Source organism: Pseudophryne corroboree, chromosome 4, assembly GCF_028390025.1.
Source record: "Pseudophryne corroboree isolate aPseCor3 chromosome 4, aPseCor3.hap2, whole genome shotgun sequence".
Taxonomy (NCBI): Eukaryota; Metazoa; Chordata; class Amphibia; order Anura; family Myobatrachidae; genus Pseudophryne; species Pseudophryne corroboree.
Window position 1 is genome coordinate 331,212,643 of NC_086447.1, and position 25,373 is coordinate 331,238,015.

Here is a 25,373-nt window from a genome sequence, read left to right on the forward strand (position 1 = left end):
GCTGGTAGATGGCGTTCTGCCCATTGAAGGATTTTTGAGACTTCCAACATTGTCATGTGGCTTCGAGTGCCACCTTGATGGTTGATGTATGCCACTGTGGTGGCGTTGTTTAACCGTACTTGAACAGGCCTGTTCTGTACCAGAGGCAGGTAGAGAGTTAACGCATTGAACACTCTCCGCAGTTAAAGAATATTTATCGGGAGGAGAGAACTCCTCCTTGGTCCAACGACCCTGTAAAGAGTGTTGCTCCAATATCGCACCCCATCCCCGCAGACTGGCATCCGTCGTCAGCAGGACCCAGTCAGGGATCCAGAAGGGATGGCCCCTGCTAAATTGCTGGTCTTGGAGCCACTAGGTCAGCGATTGACGAACCTCCGGAGTCAAGGTAATCATGTGAGATCTGATCTGATGAGGAAGGCCATTCCACTTGGAAAGGATTAACCTCTGCAGAGTGCGGGAATGAAATTGAGCGTACTGTACCATGTCGAATGCTGACACCATCAGGCCAAGTACTTGTATCACCGAGTGTATCGACACTCTGGGGTGACAGAGAAGGCATCTTATCCTGTCCTGACGCTTCAGGACTTTCTCCAGAGACAGGAACAGACGTTAACTGTGTGTGTCCAGGAGTGCTCTGAGCTGGGACCAGCAAGGATTTCTTACAATTGATGAGCCACCCGTGGGCTTGTAGGAAGCTTACCGTCAGTTGTAGATGACTGAGGAGGACATCGTGGGAGTTTGCCAGGATCAGCAAGTCGTCCAGATACGGCAGGATCCTGACTCCCTGGCAACGGAGATATGCCGTCATTACGGCCATGACCTTGGTGAAGATCCGAGTAGCCGTAGCCAGTCCAAATGGCAGAGCCTGGAACTGATAGTGTAGGTTGCAAATAGCAAAGCGCAGATACTGCTGATGTGACTTGGCAATAGGTATATGCAGGTACGCATCCTGAATATCCAGGGATACCATATAGTTCCATCGCCAGCACAATTGAGCGCAGAGTCTCCATATGGAACTTGAACATTCTCACAAACTTGTTTAGTGATTTGAGGTTGAGTATAGGCCGGAATGACCCATTGGGTTTCGGGACTAGAAACAGGGTCGAGTAGTAACCACTGCCCCTTTGGGACAAAGGTACCGGCACTACCACTCCTGTATCCAGGAGGGAACTCACAACCCGCTGCAGAGTTTACGCCTTTAGTGGATCCAAAGGGATGACCGTGGTGCCAAGCTGGCGAGGGGCACGTCTCTTGAAAGAGACTGCATACCCGTGAGAGACAACTTCTCGCACCCATGCATCTGACCCTGGGGTCCCCCAGGGGGAAGCCCACCCCGTTATGTGGCAGGCTTGTCTTGTTTAGAAGCAGGCTGACGGGCTGCCCAGGATTGCTTTGCCTTGGGCTTAGTGGTTTTGGAAGCATGAGATTGTCTCGGGTATGCCTGACCTTTTGCTTTCCCTTGTGGTCAAAAGGAACGAAAAGTGGTACCTTTTGACTTCTGTGCAGAAGGATTAGTATTTGGGAGAAAGACAGTCTTAGCAGCCGCCAGTTCAGACACAATTTGGAGTCCAGGTCCACCTTCCATGACCTCAACCACAGAATGCGGCGAGCCAGGACAGACGTAATCAAAGCTTTGGCCGCCAATAACCCGACTCAGAGGACGCCTCTTGAATATAATAAGAGGCGGTGGTGATGTGAGACAGGTGTTATCCGGCATTGTCAGATATATCCTCGGGAGCTCTCTCTCTAATGCCTGAACCCATGCTTCAATACCTTTAGCAGCCCAGGAGGTAGCAATAGTGGGTCTATGTACAGCACTTGTCAGGGAGTAAATAGATTTCAGGCATCCCTCCACATGCTTATCTGTTGTTTCTTTCAGTGAAGTGACAGTGGTGACAGGCAGAGTGGATGACACCACTAGGCGGATCACATGAGAATCCACCGGCGGTGAATTTTCCCACTTGTTACATAACTCTGCCGGGTGAGGATAGCGAGCTAAGACCTTTTTGGAGAGAGGGAATTTCTTCCCTGGATTAGACCAGGGTTCCTGCCTGATGTCTACCAAATGGTCAGAATGGGGTAATAGATTTTTAGCCACCTTCTGCTGTTTAAACATGACAGTTTTCTTGGTGACAGTAGTGGAATCCTCATCATCAGTGATTTGTAGGATTTGCTTAATAGCAACCACTAGAGCAGGGACGTCAACTTGCAATGTAGAATCCTCGTCAGAAACGCCTGATTCAGTGTCTGACAGGACAGTATTTGTGGATTGTGAGGAGGAAGCAGCCCACTTAGATGACCCAGAGACATGGGATTGACCTGGGGTAGATTTTTGTCTGACCAAGGAATGAGTCAACTGCTGCTGCGGATTGACCATAGGGACTATTTGAGGCTGTAATGTTACAGGTGGTCCCATAGGGGGCGTTAGGCTTTCCACTAGAGTACCCAGTAGGTTTGAGAACGCAGCCCAGGGTGGCTCTTGATTGGTTACAGGAGCCGCGGACTGACTAGAGGGTGTATGGCACATAGTACAGAGACCATCATACACAGCTTCCCCGTCTGGTAAATTTAATCTGTGGTTAACTGTTATTAACCATGGCCACTAGCTTTCTCATGCACCCCTATGTGGGCTCTATTATTCTGAACCTGTCTCAGCTGTTCCTTAGCAATCTGTTAGCCAGTGTAAGGTGACTAGTGTACCTCTAAAAGCCATAAAGTGTGTGGCAGATACACATTAAATCTAGCAGGCAGATGATGTGTGAAACAGTGGTCAGGTTTATAACTCTGTGATAGTGTAGGACCTGCATGAAAGTGGGGTACAGTACCATGGTGATCGGTTTGCAGGCTTCCGTGCATTGGCCAATCCACTATCTAAACCCCCATCATTTATTTATTGAAGTGTTGAGGATAAGTGAGCTTACTTGGGTGAGTGCTGGGTTCTCTGTATGTATTTGAGTAATGTGGTCATGGGCTACATGCACCCTACCCTATGAGTGGTAAGTGCAGTTGTGTACCCCGCTTCTGGAGTGGTGAGTGCTGTGTTACATGCACCCCACCCTATGAGTGGTAAGTGCATTGGTGTGCCCCGATTCTGGGGTGGTGAGTGATGTAGTTTTCTTTTTGTGTATATGATGGGGTTAATCTATGGTTAACTCGTATTAACCGTGGCCACTAGCTTTTTCATGCACCCCTATGTGGACTCTTTTATCCTGAACCTGTCTCAGCTGTTCCTTAGCAATCTATTAGCCAGTGTAAGGTGACTAGTGTACCTTTAAAAGCCATAAAGTGTGTGGCAGGTGCACATTAAATCTAGCAGGCAGATGATGTGTGAAACAGTAGTCAGGTTTTAAAACTCTGTGATAGTGTAGGACCTGCATGAAGGTGGGGTACCTTGGCGATCGGTTTGCAGGCTTTTGTGCATTGGCCAATCCAACTAAACCCCCATCATTTATTTATTGAAGTGTTGAGGATAAGTGAGCTTACTTGGGTGAGTGCTGGGTTCTCTGTGTACATATATATTTATATATATATATATATATATACACACACACACACACTATATATATATATATATATATATATTTATTTATTTTTTATATATATATATATGTGTGTGTGTGTGTGTGTGTGTGTGTGTGTGTGTGTGTGTGTGTGTGTGTATATATATATATATATATATTTATATATATATATATATATATATACGAAAGCTCTCACTCACTTGCTGACTCAACACTAATTCTCTTACTTCCCGATATGTTAGGAAGATGAAATTTAACATAGGTATTATGGAGGTGGGAAATAGGAAAACTACGTAATTAGAATTTTAATAAACCTCCCCCTAAGGGATGAAAAGGGGGTTGACATAATGATGTCATTACTGATGCGTGGCTTGTGTTACATGAAAGATAACGCCCAAGCCAGGGCCGAAACTAGGGGGGGGGCTAGGGGGGCAGGCGACCTGGGCGCCGGATTGGAGGGGGCGCCGAGACCCCCAAACACCGCCGCGGCACTTTTAAACCCCCTTCTCCCGAGTGCCCAGCTCGGGGGGCGGGGTTTCGCGGAATGACGCGATTGCGTCGTGACGTCACGGCGCAAACGCGTCATTCAACGAAACCCCGCCGGAGGAGGGAGAACTGAAGGGGGAGCCCGTAGCCGCGCAGACGAGGAGGGAGAGGCGGCTGAAGAGCGGCGAGAACCGCTTCAAATGTAAGTCAGCCCCTCTCCCTTCCTCTCTCTCTCTCTCTCTCTCTCCCTCCCTCTCCCCACCACCTGCCGTAATGTTTAAAATGGGGACCTGTGCCTGCGTACTGTGTAAAATGGGGACCTGTGCCTGCGTACTGTGTAAAATGGGGACCTGTGCCAGCGTACTGTGTAAAATGGGGACCTGTGCCAGCGTACTGTGTAAAATGGGGACCTGTGCCAGCGTACTGTGTAAAATGGGGACCTGTGCCAGCGTACTGTGTAAAATGGGGACCTGTGCCAGCGTACTGTGTAAAATGGGGACCTGTGCCAGCGTACTGTGTAAAATGGGGACCTGTGCCAGCGTACTGTGTAAAATGGGGACACTTGCCAGCGTACTGTGTAAAATGGGGACCTGTGCCTGCGTACTGTGTAAAATGGGGACCTGTGCCAGCGTACTGTGTAAAATGGGGACCTGTGCCAGCGTACTGTGTAAAATGGGGACCTGTGCCAGCGTACTGTGTAAAATGGGGACCTGTGCCAGCGTACTGTGTAAAATGGGGACCTGTGCCTGCGTACTGTGTAAAATGGGGACCTGTGCCTGCGTACTGTGTAAAATGGGGACCTGTGCCAGCGTACTGTGTAAAATGGGGACCTGTGCCAGTGTACTGTGTAAAATGGGGACCTGTGCCTGCGTACTGTGTAAAATGGGGACCTGTGCCAGCGTAATGTGTAAAATGGGGACCTGTGCCAGCGTACTGTGTAAAATGGGGACCTGTGCCAGCGTACTGTGTAAAATGGGGACCTGTGCCAGCGTACTGTGTAAAATGGGGACACTTGCCAGCGTACTGTGTAAAATGGGGACCTGTGCCTGCGTACTGTGTAAAATGGGGACCTGTGCCAGCGTACTGTGTAAAATGGGGACCTGTGCCAGCGTACTGTGTAAAATGGGGACCTGTGCCTGCGTACTGTGTAAAATGGGGACCTGTGCCTGCGTACTGTGTAAAATGGGGACCTGTGCCAGCGTACTGTGTAAAATGGGGACCTGTGCCAGCGTACTGTGTAAAATGGGGACCTGTGCCTGCGTACTGTGTAAAATGGGGACCTGTGCCAGCGTAATGTGTAAAATGGGGACCTGTGCCAGCGTACTGTGTAAAATGGGGACCTGTGCCAGCGTACTGTGTAAAATGGGGACCTGTGCCAGCGTACTGTGTAAAATGGGGACCTGTGCCAGCGTACTGTGTAAAATGGGGACACTTGCCAGCGTACTGTGTAAAATGGGGACCTGTGCCTGCGTACTGTGTAAAATGGGGACCTGTGCCTGCCGCAATGTGTAAAATGGGGACACTTGCCAGCGTACTGTGTAAAATGGGGACACTTGCCAGCTTACTGTGTAAAATGGGGACACGTGCCTGCCGCAATGTGTAAAATGGGGACACTTTTTCCTGCCGCAATGTGTAAAATGGGGACACTTTTTCCTGCCGCAATGTGTAAAATGGGGACACTTTTTCCTGGATATGAAATTTATGTTAGAAAAGGCAGTTTTTCAGGTTAAAAAGTTCTGAAAGAGATATATATATATATATATATATATATATATATATATATATATAATATTTTTATTCATTTATTTATTTATTTATTTTTTATTTTATTATTTTTATTTATTTATTGTAAAATAATTTTATTTATTTTTTGCGGGGGGGGGGGGGGGGGGGTGTCAAATGACTACCTTGCCCCGGGTGACAGAAATCCTAGTTTCGGCCCTGCCCAAGCGGTCATTTCGATCAAAATTTGGATTACACCTCAAGTGTGTAGAATTTAATAAACGTAAAAAATTGTCCTGTTACTTTTTACCGTATCTGCTACGGGTGCTCCTCGGGTAACGCCAAGAACCATGGATGAATATTTACTTACATTAAGACATCTCAAATTTACATCTCTATAGATTTACCAAATGCTGTTCTACCTGTGCGAAGAACGGGTAGAACAGCTAGTATTATATATAACAGAGGTGAGCAGTATACGGTATAAAGATGCTCATGCTCACTGAATTTCGGAACTGGTTGGCGAGGCGTTAAGGGGACTTTTCCCATTGCCAGCTAATATCACTAAGCTGTCCTGCCAAAGGTTTCTTTTTAAATTGGGGCAAAACAAGATTTTCCATCTATGCAATAATTGGCAATAGAAAAGATTATTCATTGGTGCATAGTAAATAGAGCCCCATATATGGAAATTTGAGTCCATATTTCTTTGTTTTCATTCACTTATACAGTTAATCTCTTGCTAATAAGTGCTCAGCTGCCATGTCTCTCTACAGAACCTAATATAGCGTAAGACCTAGGGGTCTTTTTACTAAGCCTTGGAGAGAGATAAAGTACTGGCCAATTATCTCGTAACTGCCATATTACAGGCTGGGTGAAAAATGAGAGGGGCTGGTAGGCTGGTACTTTATCTCTCTCCACTTTCTCTCTCTCCACAGAATAATAAACAGAGCCCATCATTTGGAGATAGTCTTCATAGCTTACCTATATAAAGGTAAAAGAGAACACCCCCATTGCCACCAACAGAGGGCCCGATTCAGACGCCAACGTAATTCAGAGGTTTGTGCAGTTGAGTGATTATTTGCTACTGTGCAAGCACAAAAAGCCCTGACAACCCTCATAGTGCATGCGTTCCCCTGAATGTACACAGAGACTGCTGTTGTGTGCAGAGTGGCATTAGAGCTGGCGGCACAACATCAGTCACCAGTCCTTGGATGGTGACTGGGAGGTGACCTGAAGCATACCTCCCAACTTTGTCCTTATCCAAAGAGGGACACACGCGCAGCTTCACCGCGCGCGCTCCCAAAAAGGGGGCGTGACCTATGGAAAAGGGACGTGACTTTGCAGGAGGACCCGCGAGCCACGGCCCACGTTTTCGTCACCGAGGGGGCATGCCCAGCGCTCCGTGAGCCGCTGGCATGCCCCCTCTCTTTCTGTCTACACTGAATAGATGCTATTCACTGCTGCAAGTGCAGGAGCCTCCCAACTGCCCCCCCACCGCGGGACACTGCGGCCGACGGGTAGGACAGCGGGACAGTCCCCAAAAAATACAGGACGGTCCCGCGAAAATCGGGACAGTTGGGAGGTATGCCTGAAGTGAACGCATAAAAATGGCCATCTCATGGGTATGTTATGGGAGTGTCTTAGACATATCAGTGCTAACCCGCAGCCACAGAAGCCATGTTAGGATGAATTTCAGAAGAAGACACTGTGCCTGCCATAGGCTTGTGCAAGCATTGAAGGTGTACGTGATGGTGCGCTGATGGAGGAGTGTTTGGAACCACTGGCGCAGTTGCACTGTCCACAGACATTGAAAGTGAGTGTCTCAGGACATGCACAGTTGGCGCACACTACTATACAAGGGGCAGGCTAAAACTAGCATCTGCATATCAGCCCCGGTGCAACTACACTAAAAGTTGCAGCCACACATGCATTAGCGTCCACCTCTGAATCATGGCCAGAATGTACTAGAACCTTGAGTATATTAACTGGTTAAATATATTATCAAGAAACATATGGTGTGCGTATTTTTATATTCCCTGCTACCCATAACAGAGGTTAAACGAGTTGTCAGCATTAGTCCCTTATGGAGGCTGCTACACCTGCGTCTGCCTGACAGAATATCCGGTGACAGTCGGACATAGCTATTGCATGATGCAGTACATCAGGAAGCCACACATATAGTAGACCCTTAGGGTACCTTGCAAGAACAAAAACATCTTTTATTGTACGCAATGAAAGGTACTGGAATTAATTGTATTATTTTAGCACCAATCACAGTTGACCTCCACAGTTTTTGGCAAACTTACACCTCAGGAGGCGATAATATTAATGTTATTGTAGTACAACAGAATTGTCACCATACACTGTTTTATTTTTCACTGTAAAATACAGATGATTTAAAGTCACAGCGAGTTCACTGCAATTAATTAACTAAAAATAAATTAAGTAAAAACAGTATAATTTTGAAAAAAAACTGAAATGCACATTTAATGAGACAATACAGAAACATTTTTATTTAACTTCAACACTAAGCACATTTTTACCACTTTCTAACAGTACAGTCATAGCGCTTCATTCAGCACGGATTGCGACTGAACGCACACTGATTGCGATCGCTAATCTGGGAAGACCTCTAGCCAAACCCATAATCTCATCTCATCCCCATTGCACATATAGCCCAAGTATAGCTACAAATGCAATATTGTGTACATTCAATCAAAATTAAGAGAAAAAATGCATATCTTATGCAACAATGTCAGCACAAAACTGGGATGGTTTGTTTCTTGTTATATTCTGTCAGAATAGGCAGGGACGTGCAGTGAGCTAAAAGGGTAAGGAGGCACTAGCCAGCACCAGAGCCAGATTTACACACAAAATATGAGCCAAAGCATACATCTGGACATTATACACTGGTGCAGCAGTATAAACTCCTGGAAATTTGGTGAGTTTTGATCAGAGATGTGCGGAAAAGATAAGCAGCCATAGACTTTTTACTCCAGAGTTTTAGCTATAAAAATTATTAGAATAATGCAAAGAAGACATTTCAAACATATTCTTTGTATTTTTCATATACTTTATACAATCAAAACTCTGGTACAAACGTAAGTATGACAGGAAAGGCTCTGCCTCACCTGCCTCACCCCACCGCACGTCACTGAGGCTTACCATACTATCCCTTTAAACCGGGATACTCATGAATTACATAAATTCTATGGCTGATTAAAACCAGGTAAATTGTTGGCTTGAATCAAGCGACAGAACCTGTGTAATTCATGAGTGTCCCAGTTTAAAAAAATAGTATGGTAAGCCTATGTCAGAATAATGTTAGGGAGGCTTTCGTGGTCATGGGGGTATATTCAAATGAAGTCGGATCCATTCCGACATTCATTTGTCGGAATGGATCCGACAAGGGCTATTCAATGCCATCTCATTTCGACTTTTAAAAAAGTCGAATTGAGATGCGGGAGCTAAGACGGTGGAGAGCTGTGGGCAGACGGGGGGAGAGCCGCGCTACAGCAGCGGCTATAGCAGCGTTGTCAGAGGATGTGTCACAGCCGCCGCTCGCGGCAGCGTCCACCTGGCTCCAGCAGGTCTCGCTTGCTGGAGCCGGGTGGATGCTGCTGTGAGCGGTGGCTGTGACACATCCTTTGGCTACGCTGCTATAGCTGCTGTTGTAGCGCTACTCTCCCCCTTCTGCCCGCTGGTCTCCCCTGTCTCCCCGCTGGTCTCCCCCCTCTCCTCCGCTCGGCTCCCTCATCTCAATCCGACTGTTTTTAAAGTCGGACTGAGATGGTCGACAGAAGCACGCGGATCGGCAGCTATTCCGCCAATCCACGGCATTCGACTTGTCGAATAATTTGGGGTTATATTGAATAGGCCGGAGCCCCTTCCGACCTAAAAAAGTCGAAAACTGTCGTCTTTTCGACAGACGGCAGCTTTCGACTTCAATTGAATATACCCCATGGTGTAAACCAGTGGGGGACTGGGCTGGGGGGCAGGGTGCCTCGCAGGCTAGTCCTATTTTCAACTCCTTGGACTGGCCTCCGGAATACACTATAATATCGCATGTGGCTACACGCTACCTATTGCCATAATTAGGCAGCATGCGGCCATATTACATCACACAGCAGCACTGCTCACCTCTAGTGCTGACTTCTCCTCGTCCCCACCTATATTCCCCTTCAACTGTCCGGCCAGTTATTCCGCCCCTGCTCTCTTCCCTTGGCTGGGCTGAATAAAACATGCCCAGAAGTGCATGTGACTGACTTCTGCCTGCCCTGCATGCTGCTCTGATGGGGACTGTCACTGTGCCAGTACATGAGGAGGGGTGTGGTATGCGTGCAGGGGAGGAGAGCGCAATAAGCCCCTTGCGGTTGCCACAGGTTCTATTTCCACTCTGTGGGTGTCGTGGACACACACCAATGGGAATAGTCCCTGTTGGTCGGCCTGCCGACCATCAGGATTCTGAGGGTGAGGGATGTAGGGGGAGTTATTGTGATGGGCTGGCTCCTGACTGCCGGTCACATAACTACATCCCCATGAGGAGGCTTGACCGGCAACTGAGGAGCCTGGTAAGTGACAGATCTCCACATCTGCTCCCAGCCACACATGTCCCAACTGCACTGCACCCCCACCTCCTATTTGACTGTGCCCCCCCTCTGTGACTGTGTCCTCCCCTCCTCCTGTGTGATCGTGTCCTCCCCTCCTCCTGAGCGACTAATTCCCCCCTTCCTGTGTGCGTGTCAATTGTGCATGTGTCCTCCTCTGTGCATATCTGTCTCCTCTTCTGTGTGCATGTCAACTGTGCGTGTCCAATCCAGTGTGTGTATTTGTGTACCCTTCACTTCTGTCTGTGTCCCCTCCTGTGTGTGCGTTACCGGTGTGTGTCCTTTTCTGTGTGTGTGTTACCAGTGCGTGTAAGAGGAGAGCTTCACTGGAGATGACCTGCGTTCATGTGTGTGAGAGAGGAGCACATCACTGGAGATCGCCTTTCATTCATGTGAGCTATATACTGGTGTAAGAGGGTAATTCAGACTGGATCACTGCATCGGCAGCGATCGCAGTCTGAATTACTGTGTGGAGTGCTCACGCGCAGCGGGCGCACTGCACGTGCGCACCCCGGGAGCCCAGTGAGATGCTATCAGCATGTCAGAGTAAATGATCGATCAACTCTGAATTACCCCCTAAGAGAGAAGCACGTCACTGGAGATCACCAGCGTTCATTTGTGTTAGCCACCAGTGTGTGAGAGAGGAGCACAACACTGTGAAGTACACCTGTGTGTGTGTTACCGTTGTGAGAAAGTAATGCGTCACTGTGGAGTACACCTGTGTGTGTGTTAGTTATTGATGTGTGCGAGAGGAGCACGGCTGTGTGGAGATCATCTGTTTCGGCAGCACTGACGGTGTAATGGTTAGAGTTACTGCCTCACAGCACTGCGGTCATGGTTTCTATTCCCGCCACGGCCTTAACTGTGTGGTGTTTCTATATTCTCCCCGTACTTGCGTGGGTTTCCCTTGGGTACTGTAGTTCCTGCTACAATCCTGAAATATACTGGTAGGGTAACTGGTATCAGACAAAAATGAACCCTAGTATGTAAGTAAGTGTGTGCATGATTGTAGATGTGCTTAGGGCAGACTAGATGGGCCAAGTGGTTCTTATGTGCCACCAATAGTCTATGTTGCTATGCCTCTGTCCCTACCCATATGTTCCTCTGCCATGTACATACACAATACATAACTTAAAATTAAATTTTTCAAACTTAAATGTTTTTTTTTTTTTACCCATAATTACTGTTAAGTTAAATGGGGGTCTATTCATGAAGTGAAAAGTGTGGAGAAATGAGCCAATGGAGAAGTTGCCCATGGCAACCAATCAGCATTGAAGTAACATTTATAATTTGCATACTATACAATTGTATGAAGCAGCTGATTGGTTGCCATGGGCAACTTCTCCACAGGCTTACTTCTCCACTCTTTTCACTGCTTCATGAATACATCCCATGGACACTACTGTAGCTCAATAGCGACGCAACACCGCTTTCTCTGAGCTGCAGTTTTTAAATATTTTGCTACTTGGCTGACATGAGCCAGGCAGTGGTACAAGAGGAGACAACCGCACAGCGCTGGTGAGCTCTAGCTGCATATCAGTAAGTTCCTTTTTTGTGTAAAACAGAAATTAACCAGTACTGAATTACACAAGAGCTTTATTTCAAGCATATAGCATTTCTTAGGGAAAACAAGCCCTTTGTGTCAGTGAAAATGTCAGTTTTCTCCAGCAAAAAAGGCTTTTCATATGTGATAACCCATTACATGTTCAAAACAAACCATCTTTTAAGGACGGGCTGCATGGGTCAGTTCCTGGTGTAAACACAGTACATACAGGCCAACATTGCTGTGCGACCTTATCACACAGCCCACCAAGAACCTTTGCAATGTGGTGGACAATTATGCAATAGATAGCACATATCCTTGTGCATCAATGCCTACGTCCGTATAGATTGTAAGCTTGTGAGCAGGGCCTTCCTACCTCTGTGACTGTTTGTTATTACCCAGTTTTGTTTTAGCATTGTGTCCAGTTGCAAAGCGCAACGGAATATGTCCCTCAATCACTTCAATCCATAATTTCTAGAATGTTGTATACGTACCAGATGGAATTCATGACTAGTATCATTAATTAGTAATCTAAATAATTTACAAAAGCATGCAGTCCTTGGCTTTCATTACATAATTATCATATTACCTCACCCACCTCAATTTTTCACTCTTCTTCTTTCTCCTATCTCTCTTTCTTTGCACTCACCATCTCTTCCCTTCTTGGCTGGTTATGCCATATTCCCCATCTTTCCCTCCCTCCTCCACCCTTATGATAAAACTGGTCATGCACTAGACCCTTTGAGTATGGATTCTAGCAGTTCCTTGATTTTCATGTGTTTTGCTTACTCTTATATTACCTCTCATTTCTATTGTGATATTTAAAAAAAAAAAAAATTTGTGTAAAGGTAGTACCAGAGAGCCCAGGGAGCATTGTTTTGAAGACCACTAATATACAGTATTGAATTTTGGAAATACACCAAACACAAGGCCTGATTCGGATTAGGAAGCAAGGCAGAAAAAGCAAGTAACTTTGTATCTGGAAAAAACATGTTGCAATGCAAGGGGAGGAAATAAAAAAAAATTCTGCGCAGGGTAAATACTGGCTGCTTTTGCATGTAGCCCATAAATGTTAGACAACTTTATTTTAACACTGCAATTTAGATTTCAATTTGGACACACCCCACTCAAATCTAACTCTCTCTTCACATGTTACCCCAGGGTTGGTATCGGGATCCCGACAGTTGGGATGCTGGCTGTCAATATACCGACAGCGGCATTCCAATGTTTAAAATATAGACATACACTAATTAACTAAGCTAACCCTGATCCCTAACCCCCGCTAACCCACCTTTCCCACAGCGTAAACCTAGTAGTGTCTGGCATCAGTATTTCGACTGCTGGGATCCCGATACCTCTGCCCCACCTGGGGATAGCAGTGAGGAAATGACGGAACTGGAGGAGACGGTCCCCTCTAGCAACCAGAGAGTCATGCTCGGTGTAAGTTGGGGTTCTGACAACCGAGTTTTGACTGAAGGGACAGCTACCTGTGAGGAGAGTAAATGCCCCTTCCATCTTTTTATTTAGTTTAGAGTACAGAGGAGTCTTTAAATAGTGTTGGTGTAGTTCCAGTTACTATATCTACATTGCCACTATATTTCATAAGTGTGTTATTAAAATCTCATCACACCGGGTCTAGATAGATCCGTAGCAATGTGATCAGGAGTCCGAAATAGGTACATTTTTTCACACTTTCTCTTAGTATAATAAAATAACTCACGATATCTGTACATTTATGTTTATATTACATGTAAGTGTAATGTAATTTCTATATTGATATAGATATTTATATTTAAGGGTTTCTGAAAGATTAATGTAATGAAATGTTCTTCCATTCTGCTGTTTTATCTAAGGATTAATTATTAGAGTAGTCATATTGGCTTTTGAGACCTCGTTTTGTTTAGTTTCAGAATCTGATATTATTATTATTATTATTTTTAATATAATGATCATAAGATACTATCATTTTAATAAAGCTATTATATGGTAATCACTTGGCTATGAGACATCTATATATATTTTTTAAGTATTTTTTACATAAAATATTTTTTATTGAGTTAATGTATTCTCCCTTGCCTCTTTATTGTCTAGATTTTTATTTATTATAAATACTGATTAATTAGTTTTATGGCGGGGCATAAAACTTTTTACTATTCATGTTTTGTCATTAATTCTATAATAGCATTTTGTTATGTGAGTAGGAGCCTGTGAGCTTCCATTATATTAGTCCTTAATTGCTTAATTGTTACTAGACAGCTGTATTAACAATCAGTGAGGTTTGGAGTATAAAAATGCCCAAGGCTGTGGAGGCGGTACTTCTGATGAAACAGCCCCAGGATTGAGGCTGAGAAACGCGTCAAGCATTCCGCCTAGCATCCCGCCCGGTATCCTGCTGATTGCTATTACCAGAGACTGACCATATCCAAAAGCACGTCCTTGGCGGCTCCCGCTACATCACCGCGAGTGAGCGGTTTATGGTTTGGATCCATACTCTTTTGATTGCCATTCCGAGGGTCCAGTCCACTACTATACACTGCTCTTCTCAACTTCCTCGGTGCCGCAGCTTAGCGGTGTGGGCAGCCGGCGCCCACCACTAGAAAGGAATTACCGATCAACTGTATTTCAGCAGAGGCTGGGGTAAGCACAACACTAGACTGTCAAAATAGCGGTTTAAGCTTAATTGTCACTGTGCTGTGCACTGAACTGCGCTTATTAAAGCTACCCGAGAAAAGCCTCTTAAATATTGAATGATAATACTGGGAGCAGATAGTTGTTAAGTGGACAATACAAACGTGAACTGTTTACTATATTTACACTACGGATGGACTTACAAATCTTCAAAACATCTAATGAGCTCATATGTCCAAATAGCCCAGATGTGGAGCTTTCAGTAAGGAGCTTCCTATAATTACAAGTGCTATATTACCATCTGAAGCACAGGTGGTTACATTGTTTCAGGGGAGCTTTTGAATGTGCTATTTATTTGCTGCTACTTTAAATCTAAGCTATTAATGTTTGGTACATAATAATAGTTATGTTTTCAAGCCACAGGATACCTGGTTTTATTCACTAAATTGTGATAATTATTTTTTAGTAAATTGTATAATACTTTCAACGACAGCGCTTCTCTGTGTTCATTACCATTTTTATGATATTTTTTGAGGCTCAGCACCTCAATTTGTGAAGCTGCAGTCAGTGATAAGTATTCATATATTTGTCTCATAGCCATTTTACTAGCGCTCACTTGTTTTATTTTCCTTGTGCATTTTGGTACTTTTTGCTGATTAGTGAGCAGCTCAGTAGTTACCATGTCAGACCTTAAATGTATCACTGAACGTCTAGAGAGACGTAGTAAATATACTGTTAATTTTGGTGATAATGTTGATAGACCTGACCTTGAAGATAATAGCGATATGTTCAAATTATTTAACAAAATGGAATCATTGTGTTTAGCTGAAACTCGTCATTGGTGGGATCAGATTACCCTCCAAAAATATCTGGACAGGGATCTGATCCCAAGAGGTCTTAGAATATTCAAAAACTCTTTATTCAAAGAGGATGAATTGTTTACGGGGAAATGGAATAATGTCTTAGATGATTGCTCTAAGAACCTTATGAAATTATTAATTAAATACAGGTCAGAAAGGGTTTTAGAAATACAGAAAGAGATTGAACAAGTCCATGGGGATTTAAAGAAATTTTCACAACACCCAAGTTTTGAAATGAGAAATAATAGGATTAATTGCAGAGTAGAAGACTTTGAAAAATATTTAATAAATAGAAATGATGAGAAAATGCATAGAGATAAGGAAGATTACGATAGGGATCAGATTCGGACATATAACAGAAAAACAATAGAACCTAACCATATGGTGCCCCTTAGGGATTTCTCTGGAACTAGAAACATTAGGAGAGGCCGCTATAATTCCACAAACAGGGGTTATTGGAAACAAAATACCAGTCCACACAGACAACAACAATATAGACAAAGGGACTCATCACAAAGAGGCCGGAGACAATATTATAATAATAGAAGAGATTTCCAACCTAGAGAGATCCCTACACATAATAGATTTGAACCACTTGGTGATAAGATAGCTCAGGCCTCTGGATCCTCTTCCCCCTATATAAGTGAGAATAGGAAGTCTTCACCCACTCGACATCAATCACGTTTTTTAGAGAAGGGTCACCACACCAATCATCAAAGGACCCCACAATTGCGAGGAATGGAGGACTACGAAATAAAGTGGAATGGAAAAAGGGGAAGGGAGGAAGTAGAAGAAGAAAGAGAGGATGTAGAGGGGGGAGGTTCAACAAGAATTCCAAACAAGAACGTCAGGAGGAGGTGAGCCCCACAGGGGTATTCAATCTTTCGGACAAATCCATATCTGTGGATGAGATGACATTGCTTAAAAAGGGCCTCAAATTTGCCCCCTCCGTTAAACCTGATTTGTTTGGATTGTTTGTTGACCTCAATAGATTTGTCAGGACTTTGAGCCGTAAGACGTACTTTGCCATTAAGGAATTAAATAAAAAAGAACTTACAGGGAATCCCATTGTATTAGATTCCAATGATCAAATTCCTTTAGAAATGTTAGAATCTCTTCTTTCTGAAAATGTGGAAGGTTATGGAGTACCCCTAACACCAATAAAGACATATGATGTTAACAATAAAGCAATATCCTTTAAGAAACCATCTGAGTTTTATCCCCTCCAATATCAGGGACCATTCGTGGAAAGTTTTTACTCTTCTACTATGGAGGATTTTAGGAAATTATGCCAAAAAGTAGAATCTAGAGGGATCAAGAGCAAATTCCGTGGGGATAATCTTACTAAGAAGGAGAGATTAGCCCTTACAAAATTAACAGCAGACACCGACTTGGTCTTTAGACAGGCTGATAAAGGTGGTGGTCTAGTAACACAAAATAGAAAGGATTATCTTTTTGAAGCTAATAGACAGTTGAATAATGTATCTTTTTATAAGAAATTATCATCTGACCCCACTTCTTTTTATCAGAAAGAGTTAAAAACTCTTCTAGATACAGCTCTTGTGGATGGCATTATATCAAAAGATACATGGCACTTTTTATTTTCTTTGCACCAGATTATTCCCATATATTATCATTTACCCAAAATTCATAAACACATCACAACACCACCCGGTCGGCCTATAATTTCTGGTGTAGGTTCACTCACCACTAATTTATCTTCTTTTGTTGATGCACATCTTCAAGGTTATGTAACGTCTCTTCAATCCTATTTAAGAGATTCTTCTGACTTTTTGAATAAAATAAATCAAATTGTCTGGAAAGATACTTATAAAATTATAACATGCGACGTGGAAGCACTCTACACCAATATCCCACATGAGAAGGGGATATTGGCAGTGCAATATTATCTACAAAAAGATCCTAATGTTTCAGAGTCGTTACGTAATTTTTTATTATCATCCATACAATTTATATTATCACATAACTATTTTTTGTTTGAATCACAATTTTTTTTGCAGTCACTTGGGACAGCCATGGGGACCAAGTTCGCTCCGAGTTTTGCCAACCTCTAAATGGGGCGCTTTGAGGAGCGCCACATTTGGGGTGGCGGACACGGAGCGAGCTTGGTCTTCTTTGGGCGATATATCGATGATTTATTTATTATTTGGGATGGGGATTATACCACGGTCACGGATTTGGTTCAGAATCTCAATAATAATGAATTTAATTTGAAATTCACACACAATGTGAGTGACATCACTCTTAATTTTTTGGACATTACGGTAAAAGTGATTAATAATCAGCTTCACACTGTCACATTTATTAAGGATGTGGATTGTAATAAGCATCTTCATTTTGATAGTTGCCACCACAGGAGCTGGAAGGCTAACATACCTAAAGGCCAATTTATGCGAGTCCGCAGGAATTGTTCTAATGATGCGGACTATGCTGTACAGGCAGAGGCTATGTTTATATCTTTTTTGAAACAAGGGTACCCAAAAAAACTGTTAGAAAGAACATTTACAGAAGTCAGTTCAATGAATAGAGAAGGGCTTCTGGTGTCTAAGAAAGATAAGTCCTTGAATTCGATAGCACATAGGGAAACCAATGTAAAACATTCTCTGACTTTTGTGACAAAATATAACTCATCAGCTACGGAGATTAAACGTATTATTAACAAAAATTATAGTCTATTGAGGCTTGATAAATATTTGAAAAATTATATACAGGAATCTAGGAAAGTTGTATTTAGGAAAGCTCACAGTCTAAAACATAAATTAGCACCCAGTATGCTTAGATCAGATTCCACCAAAGAGTCGGCCACGGGGAATTGGTTGGTGACAAACCCAAAACCGAAAGGGTTTTTTAGGTGTGGCAAGCCCAGGTGCCACACATGTGATCATGCAGCACATCGATGTAATACCATCACATTATTTAGCAATAATGAATCATATGAGCTAGGATCTTTTCTTAACTGCCAATCCTGTTATGTTATTTATGTCATCACCTACGGGTGCGCAATATGTGGGCCGCACCACAAGAACACTCAATGTTCGGTTTCTAGAACATAGGAGATTTCTTATCAAAGGCAATAGAACACACAGTTTACCTTGCCATTTTGGATTGTGTCCTAAGGGGATTCTAAAGGACATTAAAGTACAAGCTTTTGAACAGATCCCCCCATCAGCTAGAGGGGGAGATAGATATAAGAAATTGTGCCGTAAGGAGGCTTTTTGGATTTATAAACTTGGAACTATGGTTCCTGTGGGCCTTAACGACACCATTGAGCTTAATAATATTTAACTGCGCCAATCTAGGATAGGGGTAGGTATCCCGGGTTCATATTAGAGATGAGCGGGTTCGGTTTCTTTGAATCCGAACCCGCACGAACTTCACTTTTTTTTTCACGGGTCCGAGCGACTCGGATCTTCCCGCCTTGCTCGGTTAACCCGAGCGCGCCCGAACGTCATCATGACGCTGTCGGATTCTCGCGAGACTCGGATTCTATATAAGGAGCCGCGCGTCGCCGCCATTTTCACACGTGCATTGAGATTGATAGGGAGAGGACGTGGCTGGCGTCCTCTCCATTAGAATAGATTAGAAGAGAGAGAGAGAGAGAGAGATTGTGCAGACAGAGTTTACCACAGTGACCAGTGCAGTTGTTGTTAAGTTAACTTTTATTTAATATATCCGTTCTCTGCTATATCCGTTCTCTGCCTGAAAAAAACGATACACAGCAGTCACACAGTGTGACTCAGTCTGTGTGCACTCAGCTCAGCCCAGTGTGCTGCACATCAATGTATAAAAGCTTATAATAATTGTGGGGGAGACTGGGGAGCACTGCAGGTTGTTATAGCAGGAGCCAGGAGTACATAATATTATATTAATTTAAAATTAAACAGTGCACACTTTTGCTGCAGGAGTGCCACTGCCAGTGTGACTAGTGGTGACCAGTGCCTGACCACCAGTATAGTAGTATATTGTTGTATACTATCTCTTTATCAACCAGTCTATATTAGCAGCAGACACAGTACAGTGCGGTAGTTCACGGCTGTGGCTACCTCTGTGTCGGCAGTCGGCACTCGGCAGGCAGTCCGTCCATCCATAATTGTATAATTATATACCACCTAACCGTGGTATTTTTTTTTCTTTCTTTATACCGTCGTCATAGTCATACTAGTTGTTACGAGTATACTACTATCTCTTTATCAACCAGTGTACAGTGCGGTAGTTCACGGCTGTGGCTACCTCTGTGTCGGAACTCGGCAGGCAGTCCGTCCATCCATAATTGTATTATTATAATATATACCACCTAACCGTGGTTTTTTTTTCATTCTTTATACCGTCATAGTCAGTCATACTAGTTGTTACGAGTATACTACTATCTCTTTATCAACCAGTGTACAGTGCGGTAGTTCACGGCTGTGGCTACCTCTGTGTCGGCAGTCGGCAGGCAGTCCGTCCATCCATAATTGTATTATAATATATACCACCTAACCGTGGTTTTTTTTTCATTCTTTATACCGTCATAGTGTCATACTAGTTGTTACGAGTATACTACTATCTCTTTATCAACCAGTGTACAGTGCGGTAGTTCACGGCTGTGGCTACCTCTGTGTCGGCAGTCGGCAGGCAGTCCGTCCATCCATAATTGTATTATAATATATACCACCTAACCGTGGTTTTTTTTTCATTCTTTATACCGTCATAGTCAGTCATACTAGTTGTTACGAGTATACTACTATCTCTTTATCAACCAGTGTACAGTGCGGTAGTTCACGGCTGTGGCTACCTCTGTGTCGGAACTCGGCAGGCAGTCCGTCCATCCATAATTGTATTATTATAATATATACCACCTAACCGTGGTTTTTTTTTCATTCTTTATACCGTCATAGTCAGTCATACTAGTTGTTACGAGTATACTACTATCTCTTTATCAACCAGTGTACAGTGCGGTAGTTCACGGCTGTGGCTACCTCTGTGTCGGAACTCGGCAGGCAGTCCGTCCATCCATAATTGTATTATAATATATACCACCTAACCGTGGTTTTTTTTTCGTTCTTTATACCGTCGTCATACTAGTTGTTACGAGTATACTACTATCTCTTTATCAACCAGTGTACAGTGCGGTAGTTCACGGCTGTGGCTACCTCTGTGTCGGAACTCGGCAGGCAGTCCGTCCATCCATAATTGTATTATAATATATACCACCTAACCGTGGTTTTTTTTTCGTTCTTTATACCGTCGTCATACTAGTTGTTACGAGTATACTACTATCTCTTTATCAACCAGTGTACAGTGCGGTAGTTCACGGCTGTGGCTACCTCTGTGTCGGCACTCGGCAGGCAGTCCGTCCAACCATAATTGTATTATATACCACCTAACCGTGGTTTTTTTTTCATTCTTTATACCGTCGTCATACTAGTTGTTACGAGTATACTACTATCTCTTTATCAACCAGTGTACAGTGCGGTAGTTCACGGCTGTGGCTACCTCTGTGTCGGCACTCGGCAGCCCGTCCATAATTGTATATACCAGTGACCTAACCGTGGTTTTTTTTTCTTTCTTTATACATACATACTAGTTACGAGTATACTATCTCTTTATCAACCAGTCTATATATTAGCAGCAGACACAGTACAGTGCGGTAGTTCACGGCTGTGGCTACCTCTGTGTCGGCACTCGGCAGCCCGTCCATAATTGTATATACCACCTAACCGTGGTTTTTTTTTCTTTCTTTATACATACATACTGCAGTGCCACTCCTAGATGGGCCTGGTGTTTGTGTCGGCCACTAGGGTCGCTAATCTTACTCACACAGTCAGCTACCTCATTGCGCCTCTTTTTTTCTTTGCGTCATGTGCTGTTTCGGGAGGGTTTTTTGGAAGGGCCATCCTGCGTGACACTGCAGTGCCACTCCTAGATGGGCCCGGTGTTTGTGTCGGCCACTAGGGTCGCTAATCTTACTCACACAGCTACCTCATTGCGCCTCTTTTTTTCTTTGCGTCATGTGCTGTTTGGGGAGGGTTTTTTGGAAGGGACATCCTGCGTGACACTGCAGTGCCACTCCTAGATGGGCCCGGTGTTTGTGTCGGCCACTAGGGTCGCTTATCTTACTCACACAGCGACCTCGGTGCAAATTTTAGGACTAAAAATAATATTGTGAGGTGTGAGGTATTCAGAATAGACTGAAAATGAGTGTAAATTATGGTTTTTGAGGTTAATAATACTTTGGGATCAAAATGACCCCCAAATTCTATGATTTAAGCTGTTTTTTAGTGTTTTTGGAAAAAAACACCCGAATCCAAAACACACCCGAATCCGACAAAAATAATTCGGTGAGGTTTTGCCAAAACGCGTTCGAACCCAAAACACGGCCGCGGAACCGAACCCAAAACCAAAACACAAAACCCGAAAAATTTCAGGCGCTCATCTCTAGTTCATATATCTCCCCCCCCCCCCTTTCCTTCCCCTCCTTTGGCATATATCACAATATAGTTTCAGTTCCATTTCACCGTTTATTTATAGGCACAAGTGCTCCTTCCATCTTTTTATTTAGTTTAGAGTACAGAGGAGTCTTTAAATAGGAGTCTTTAAATAGTGTTGGTGTAGTTCCAGTTACTATATCTACATTGCCACTATATTTCATAAGTGTGTTATTAAAATCTCATCACACCGGGTCTAGATAGATCCGTAGCAATGTGATCAGGAGTCCGAAATAGGTACAGTTTTTCACACTTTCTCTTAGTATAATAAAATAACTCACGATATCTGTACATTTATGTTTATATTACATGTAACTGTAATGTAATTTCTATATTGATATAGATATTTATATTTAAGGGTTTCTGAAAGATTAATGTAATGAAATGTTCTTCCATTCTGCTGTTTTATCTAAGGATTAATTATTAGAGTAGTAATATTGGCTTTTGAGACCTCGTTTTGTTTAGTTTCAGAATCTGATATTATTATTATTATTATTATTATTATTATTATTATTTTTAATATAATGATCATAAGATACTATCATTTTAATAAAGCTACTATATGGTAATCACTTGGCTATGAGACATCTATATATATTTTTTAAGTATTTTTTACATAAAATATTTTTTATTGAGTTAATGTATTCTCCCTTGCCTCTTTATTGTCTAAATTTTTATTTATTATAAATACTGATTAATTAGTTTTATGGCGGGGCATAAAACTTTTTACTATTCATGTTTTGTCATTCATTCTATAATAGCATTTTGTTATGTGAGTAGGAGCCTGTGAGCTTCCATTATATTAGTCCTTAATTGCTTAATTGTTACTAGACAGCTGTATTAACAATCAGTGAGGTTTGGAGTATAAAAATGCCCAAGGCTGTGGAGGCGGTACTTCTGATGAAACAGCCCCAGGATTAAGGCTGAGAAACGCGTCAAGCATTCCGCCTAGCATCCCGCCCGGTATCCTGCTGATTGCTATTACCAGAGACTGACCATATCCAAAAGCACGTCCTTGGCGGCTCCCGCTACATCACCGCGAGTGAGCGGTTTATGGTTTGGATCCATACTCCTTTGATTGCCATCCCGAGTGTCCAGTCCACTACTATACACTGCTCTTCTCAACTTCCTCGGTGCCGCAGCTTAGCGGTGTGGGCAGCCGGCGCCCACCACTAGAAAGGAATTACCGATCAACTGTATTTCAGCAGAGGCTGGGGTAAGCACAACACTAGACTGTCAAAATAGCGGTTTACTTAATTGTCACTGTGCTGTGCACTGAACTGCGCTTATTAAAGCTACCCGAGAAAAGCCTCTTAAATATTGAATGATAATACTGGGAGCAGATAGTTGTTAAGTGGACAATACAAACGTGAACTGTTTACTATATTTACACTACGGATGGACTTACAAATCTTCAAAACATCTAATGAGCTCATATGTCCAAATTGCCTACATGTGGAGCTTTCAGTAAGGAGCTTCCTATAATTACAAGTGCTATATTACCATCTGAAGCACAGGTGGTTACATTGTTTGAGGGGAGCTTTTGAATGTGCTATTTATTTGCTGCTACTTTAAATCTAAGCTATTAATGTTTGGTACATAATAATAGTTATGTTTTCAAGCCACAGGATACCTGGTTTTATTCACTAAATTGTGATAATTATTTTTTAATAAATTGTGTAATACTTTCAACGACAGCGCTTCTCTGTGTTCTTTACGAGAGTAAACGAGGTGGCTGAATGTAATTCCTCCTCATGGAGTGGAAGCCAAACTAAGTGTTAACGTTGGCCGGAGAGCGTAAAGAAAAGGAGGACTTTGTAGGAAGATAACTGTAGTTTTAATGAATAATCAGGCTGTACACGAATATTGGAGAAAATAAAAGAAACTGAAAGAATTAGAGTCTATGGTTAAATGACTTGAAGAGTGAAGCTGAAGAACTCCAGTAAAGAAGAACTGAAGACTATGTTTTATGATTAAAAGACGAGGCTGAAGTACTTGGACTTTGAAGAAATGAAGACGTGGTTTGTGATACAAAGATGAAGCTGAAAAACTTGGACTTTGAAGAAATGAGGACTGTGGTTTGTCATTGAAAGATGAGGCTGAAGAACTTGGACTTTGAAGAAATGAAGACTGTGGTTTGTGATTAAAAGACGAGGCTGAAGAACTTGGACTTTGAAGAAATGAAGACGTCTGTGGGAACCGCCATTAGCACCTGGAGCTCCTCTACGACCTGGGACCCCGTGAGCGCTTCCACGAGTGGCAACGGACTTAGACAGCAAGACTGAGCAGCGTTTAGGTAACCGATGGATGAGAGCAACCAGGACCAGGGAACCAGAAGTAACCTGGGAGAACAGAGCTGGAGAACCTTTCACAAGGAGGTAACTTGAAGCACTGGCACTCTCCCTCTGAGCCAGCTCCCTTTTGTAAGGGGAGAACACGCAGGATTGGCTGGACACAGATTGGGAACTTCATTGGTAATACTCTGGTCTCCAAAATGGCTGCCCCCAGCACAGGAGACATACTTAGCTGTTAGCACACAGCTTTAGCCAGCTTCTGTCTCTGACACACTATACTGTGTCACCACTAGAGGACCTTACCGCAGCGATCCCCGCCGCAGCGCCCGGCTCTCCAGTCCCTCGGCCCCCAGCTCTTGGCAGCCGCACATCCGTCCAGGAGGACCCGCCGCCAGCAGCTCCCTGCCACCGCAGCTGCGCCAACCAGCGGGACGGTAACCTGCGGGAGCACCCGCCGGAGGTAAGGCTCCTGAGCCTGACAGTACCCCCCCTTTTTAGGGTGGTCTCTGAACACCCTTGTGCTTTCATCGGATTCTTGGTATGAATGGCCCGTACTAATCTTGGAGCATGGATGTCCTCTTCAGAAACCCAGGATCTTTCCTCCTGTCCATATCCCTTCCAATCAATAAGATATTGGAGACGACCATACTAAGTGTCATCTCCGGAATTTACTAAACACAAATCTCGTCAGTGTTGGGGCTATTCGTATTTTTTTAACCCAGCTGAGTTCACAAATACAAATGAATAGACCATCGGTCAAACACGCCTGTTATCTGATACAACTCGTTAATTTACTAAGATTTCGTATTCACAATCACTGCCGATAATAGCCAAACACTGCCAGGAAAGCATAGAATTCGTAATAAAAAAACAGTTTTAAAATAGACCTGCTTTTTGGTGGCGTGTTCAGATAGTCATGCATAGATCAGTGAGATCCGTGCATGCTTATCTGTGGAAAGGGGTCTGAAAGAGTTAAAAATCCCCCCTCCTAAGCATAACCAGACTCGGGCTCTTTGATCCGGCCCTGGTTGTTTAAATACCGAGGAAAAAAATGGATTTGGTCCCCCCGTATTTAGACAACCAGCACCAGGCTCTTGGGCCAGTCCTGGTTCCAAAAATATGGGGACAAAAGACGTAGGGGTCCCCCGTATTTTTAAAACCAGCACAAGGCTCCACTAGCCGATAAGATAATGCCACAGCCGGGGGACCCTTTATATAGGTCCC